We start from the raw sequence: 6,634 nt of genomic DNA, 5'->3' as shown, positions 1-6,634 counted from the left end.
GGGAGACCTTTCAGAGACCTTCTAATCCTATGATTTTGTTTCTTTTCATAGACTCAAAATTACTTCAAAACTCTCCTGAAGTTCAACAGATTTCAATTAACCTATGAGCCAGCCAGCGATATTTAGTGCCAATTGAGTGAAGAGTGGTGCTTTATGCAGCGGTTATTAATGCTAACTTTACTTAATGCAGCCTACACTGTGTGGGACATGTGAGGAAAATGTGTGACAGCATAGTATACGAACAGCTGCTCTATGTCAAGCTGAAATTGGGAAACCAAAAACAAAGAAGGCAGAGGAAATATATTAAGGACTCAGGAAGACAAATACTTAGATAATGCTACATCCCAGCTGAAACTAGAAATCATTTGCTGCGAATAACGAGCATAGCACATTGCTATCAAGAAAGGAGTGTCTCTCTTCAAGTATAAGCTCTGCATGGAATAAGGGACAAAGATGCAAAAGAGAAAACAGAGCCAGGCATTGAAAACATCAAACATAACAACATGATTCTCATCCTCAGATTATCGCTTCTACTTAGCCAAGATTTCACATTACGTGTTATAATGTCAGGCCGGGTTGCTTTGGAAAAATACTGGATCCGAAGCTGGATCCTTTCAAGCGTCACCACAACAGAGTGATACATTAGCAGGCTGTAAGGAAAGAAGCTCTAGATTGGTTGGTGCAGTTCAGATTCGTGGTTTACCCGGCTTCACATTCCAAGCTGCCTGCCTTCCCTCAGTTCTGTTTTTGGCCACCATCCTTCCTGTCTCACAAGCCCGTCACCTTGGCATTACCCTTGAGTCATCCCTCTCATTCAACTCACATATTTAATCCACTACTAAATCCCTTCAGTTCGACCTTCACAGCAGTGCTAAAATCCAACCTTTCCTCTCCACCTAAACTATTACCACCTTAGTCCAAGCCCTTATCCTGTTCCTACCTGATTACTATATCAGCCTCCTTGCTGACCTCTCAGCCTCCTGTCTCTCCCCATTCCAGTCCATACTCCACTCTGCTGCATGGATCATTTTTTTACAAATATTTTCAGTCCATGTCTCCCCAATCCTCAAGAACCCCCAGTGGTTTTCCATCCACTCTACATCAAACAGAAACTCCTCACCATTGGTTTTAAAACACTCAATCACCTTGCCCCCTCCTGCCTCACCTTGCTACTCTCCTACTACAATACAACCTGTACACTTTGCTCCTCTAACTCCAACCCTCTCACTGTACGATTATCTATCTTGCCACCAACTTCTCACCCACATCCTGCCTCTGGCCTGGAATGCCTTCCCTCTTCATATCCAACAGATAATTACTCTCCCCTCCTTCAAAGCCTTACTGAAGGCACTTCTCCTCCAAGAGTCCTTCTCTAAGTCCTCCTTTTCTCTTCTCCCACTCCCTTCTGCATCACTTCTGCTCCCTTTATTCACTCCCCTCCCCTCCAGCCCTACAGCACTTATGTACATATCTGAAATTTTATTGACTTGCATTAGTGTCTGTCTCCTCCTCTAGTCTAGAAGCTCGTTGTGGGCAGATAATGTGTCTGAGTGTACTCTCCCAAGTGCTTAGTACAGTGCTCTGCTTACAGTAAGCACTCAATTATTATGATTGACTGACTGGCTGACTGGAAGTCTGAGGGGTTCATGTACTCAGCCGACCTGGTTTACTTTCTGAAGGAAATTTCTGCATGTTGATTTACCCAGAAGTCTCCCTAATGGCTCGGGAGGGAGAGAGCAGGCAACAGGAAAAGATGGGGTCATCCATTCTCAAACCAATTCCAGCAGGTCACTCCCACTTAGGGCCCCAGGGTCAGGATCTGGGGGTGGGCCCGGTCTGCCACGGTTCTGTTACAATTTTCTCAATCCCATGAGAAGTACTGGTCTAGTGGAAAAAGCACAAGCCTGGGAGTTGGAGGACCTAGGTTCTAGTTCCAGCTCTGCCCATTGTCTGCTGTGTGACCAGGTGTACATCACTTAAGTTCTCTGTGCCTCAGTTTCCTCATCTGTAAAATGGGGATTAAATAACTGTTCTCCCATTTACTGTGAACACCATGTACTACAGGGATTGTGTCCAATCTGATTAATTTGTATCTAGCCCAGCATTATGTCTTGGACACATAGTAAGCACTTAAATATCACAATAATAGTATGTTATTATTATTATTATTATTAATACCCTCATGAAGGCCTCTTCCTTCATTTTACCCAACCACCTTGTGTTTCCCAAAACACAACTCACACTGGAGCAATTCCTCACAAAGGGTAACACAGGAGAGTTTAAACTCAAGCTGAGCCTAGACCAGCTAATCACCAACATAGCTCAAATCTAACAATATGAGCTTTGGCCTCTAGTTTCAGGATATTTCAGAGGAAGAAAAAAAATCACCTCTGCCTGAAAGACCCAAATATTGAAGCCAAAGTGTAATTTTGAAGCAACACAATTTCTCATCTGAATGCAGGCTGATCCGAAGGCCTGGATGGAAAAGAAAGAAAGAGGAAACTCTCCCAGCTCGCGGCTCGTCAACGGGGTATCGGGGGAGGCGGACGTGGTTCCTGCGTCAACTTCATCGAAGAGCAGACCACTCCATCAGCCAAACTATCCCCTACGAACCAAGAGGAGGGGAAACCTAACACCGCCTTCTGGGAAGACCATGGAGATGGAACTCGAAATGGCGAGCCTCTCTCTTACTCAGCCCCGATGCAACGAACATCAGAATGCAATTTGTTGGACAGATTCTATAATCTGCCGATGAAGGAAGTTATAGGGCTCAAGTTTATCCAGCGCTAACAAGCCCTAATAGTCTCGTTCAGCTTAGACATAACAAACGGAAATGGCTTTAAATTATCCTTCCCCAGAGACATGATTTCATAAGAGAACAAACTATATGCGCATAGAGAGATTTCCAAGGAAAACATGTGGTGGGAGCTAAAAGCTGAAGTCAGGTTTCAGGCATGGCTCCGCCAATGGAGGGGGATTCAATTTCAAAGACGCTGATTTCCTTCCAGCGCAAAAGCATATATCCCTTTTTTGCTGACTACACTTTGAACTCTGCAAAATATACACACGCTTGCATCGATGGGTGATTTTATAGAGATTTCTTTCTGGTGACAATATTAACGGGTTTTTTGTTCCACTTTCCCTCATGCCAGTGAGGCTAGGTTGCTCAAGTGCTAGAGTTGCTCCCCAAAAGGATAAGAAGCATTTACCACACTGGGCTGCCCAAACCATAGATTATCCTCCCAGAGCATGTGATTTGGCTTTTCTCTTTTCCAATGGATATAAAATCTGCACTTTTGGAATATGGGAATGGGAGCCTGTAAATTCATTATAGGAAGGGGACACGTTTGCTAATTCTGTCCTACAGTACTCTCCCAAGCGCTTAGAGTGCTCTGCACATTGTAAGCACTCAATAAATACCATTGATTGATTGACTGATAGAAAAGGCGGCTTGACAGAGGAACAGAGAGTCCTAGATTGAGGTTTTCTTAAATTTTATTTTATGGCATTTGTTAAGCACTGATTATGTGCCAGGCACGTTCTAAGAGCTTGGGGTACATACAAGCTAATCAAGCTGGACACAGTCCACATCCTACATGGAACTTACAGTCTTAATCTCCATTTTACAGATGAGGTAACTGAGGCACAGAAAAGTTGAGTGACAAGGTCACAGAGCAGACAAGGGTTGGAGCCAGGACTAGAACCCAGGTCCTCTGACTCCCAAACCCATGCTCTATATTCCTCTGGCCTGGAATGCCTTCCCTCTTCATATCCAACAGATAATTACTCTCCCCTCCTTCAAAGCCTTACTGAAGGCACTTCTCCTCCAAGAGTCCTTCTCTAAGTCCTCCTTTTCTCTTCTCTCACTCCTTTCTGCATCGGTTCTGCTCCCTTTATTCACTCCCCTCCCCTCCAGCCCTACAGCACTTATGTACATATCTGAAATTTTATTGACTTGCATTAGTGCCTGTCTGCTCCATTAGGCCATGCATATTCCGAACCAATGGCAAATAATAATAATAATAACAAATATGGCATTTGTTTGGCACTTACTATGTGCCACGCACTGTACTAAGGGTTGGGGGGATACAAGCAAATCAGGTTCGACACAGTCCCTGTCCCACGTGGGGCTCACAGTCTCCCCCATTTTACAGATTAGGTAACTGAGGCACAGAGAAGTTGAGTCACTAGCCCAAGGGCACCCAACAGACAAGTGGTGGAGCTGGGAGTAGAACCCATGTCCTTCTGACACCTAGGCTCATGCTCTATCCACCACACCATGCTGTTTCTCCTACGCCAAGCTATTTCTCATGGCAAATCCACTTATACCCACAAAAAAGCCATGTCCAAAGTGAAAAGATACCATCTGATTATGTAGTGGATGTCAATCGTTGCCCAAACAGTCATAAGTCAATGGGATTTATTGAGTGCTTACTGCATGCAGAGCACTGTACTAAATGCTTGGGAGAGTACAATGCAACAGAGTTGGTAGACACATTCTCTGCCCACAGTGAGCTTGCAGGTTGCTCATTGGATAAGCCCAAGCCTGGGTGATATGATAATAATTATAGTAATTGTGGTATTTGTTAAGTGTTTACTGTGTGCCAGGCACTGTATTAAGCACTGGGGTGGGTACAAGCAAATCAGTTTGGACACAGTCCCGTCCCTCATGGGGCTCACAGTCTTAATCCCCATTTTACAGATGAGGTAGCTGAGGCACAAACGAAGTGAAATGACTTGCCCAAGGTCACACAGCAGACAAGTGGCAGAGTGCTCTCGAGTGCAGTAGCTCGCAGAGCACATTAGCTCTGCATTGGACCAGGTTACCGGGAGACCGGTTGTACTTTAAGACACTCCTGAGGTTTTCCCAGACATACGCAGACATTGACCCCAAACCAATTTAAACTGGCTCGCGTATCAAAGCCAAATCAATAGCAGGCATTTTAAATTCTTATTCTTTTGTAAAGAAAATGGAAGTTTGGCTTGGCATTTATCCCATTTATTTGGAAGTATCCAAATTTCATCTAATAGTGAATCTTAGGCAATTTAACAATAACTCTTATTTGTTTAAGCAAATGCTTGTTTCTTCATTACTGTCTAAAATCTGGATTGAAAGGTGAGTAGAGCAGGGCTATATTCACTCATTCAATTGTATTTATTGAGCACTTACTGTGTGCAGAGGACTGTACTAAGCACTTGGAAAGTACAAGTCAGCAACATATAGAGACGGTCCCTATCCAACAACAGGCTCACAGTCTAGAGCCCATTGTTGGGTAGCCCCTTTGTAGACTTTGAGCCTGTTGTTGGGTAGGGACCGTCCCTATATGTTACCAACTTGTACTTCCCAAGCGCTTAGTACAGTGTTCTGCACACAGTAAGTGCTCAATAAATACGATTGAATGAATGAATGAATGAATAGAAGGGGAAGACAGACAACAAAACAAAACATGTGGACAGGTGTCAGGTCGTCAGGACAAATAGAAATAAAGCTAGATTTATTTAGTCTAAGTATTGTGGGTCATCAAGAAAGCTGTACGTGCTCAAAACAATCTGAATCTCCTTTCCCTTCTCTATGGAGAGATTATTTTTTTTTAAAAAAAAAAAGGTATTGCAAGAATTTTTAGACTTAGGTTATGAGCCCCATGTGGGACAGGGACTGTTCCACCTGATTAACTTGCATCTACCAAACCAGCTAGAACAGTGCTTAGCATTTAGAACTCATAGTTAGCACTTAGAAAAGCAGCGTGGCTCAGTGGAAAGAGCAAGGGCTTTGGAGTCAGAGGCCATGGGTCCAAATCCCAGCTCTGCCAATTGTCAGCTGTGTGTCCTTGGGCAAGTCACTTAACTTCTCTGGTCCTCAGTTGCCTCGTCTGTTAAATGGAGATGAAGACTGTGAGCCCCCTTTGGAACAACCTGATCACCTTGTAACCTCCCCAGTGCTTAGAACAGTGATTTGCACATAGTAAGCAATTAATAAATGCCATTATTATTATTATTATTATAGTAAGTACTTAACAAATACAATCATCCTCCTCTCAGGTCTTCATGCAAGACTACGCCTATACCATCCCAAGGAAGCTTAGGGACTCAGCCTATCAATCAATCATATTTATTGAGTGTTTACCATGTGCAGAGCACTGTACTAAAGTGCATAATAATAATAATGGTATTTGCTAAGTGTTTACTATGTGTCAAGCACTATTCTAAGCGTTGGGGTAGATATAAGCTAATCAGGTCAGACACAGTCCCTGTCCGACATGGGGATCACAGTCTTAATCCCTATTTTACAGATGAGGCAACTGAGGGCCAGAGAAGTGAAGTGACTTACCCAAGGTCACACAGCGGGCATGTGGTGGAGCCAGAATTAGAACCCAGATCCTCTGTCTCCCAGGCCTGTGCTTATCCACTAAGCCATCTGACTACTAGGCTTGGGAGAGTAAATCATGACTGCATTGGTAGACATGATCCCTGCCCATAAGGAGCTTATAGTCCAGAGGGAGAGACGGACAGTAGAATAGATAAATGAATTTCAGATAGGGACATAAATAGTGTGGGGCTGAGGGTGGGGCATATAACAAATCCAAGTCCAAAGGAGAATGGAGAAGATCCATTTTGCAATGTGATATCTGCAAAA

Source organism: Tachyglossus aculeatus, chromosome 23, assembly GCF_015852505.1.
Source record: "Tachyglossus aculeatus isolate mTacAcu1 chromosome 23, mTacAcu1.pri, whole genome shotgun sequence".
Taxonomy (NCBI): domain Eukaryota; kingdom Metazoa; phylum Chordata; class Mammalia; order Monotremata; family Tachyglossidae; genus Tachyglossus; species Tachyglossus aculeatus.
The sequence above is the reverse complement of the archived record's forward strand: the minus strand, read 5'-3'. Positions refer to the sequence as shown.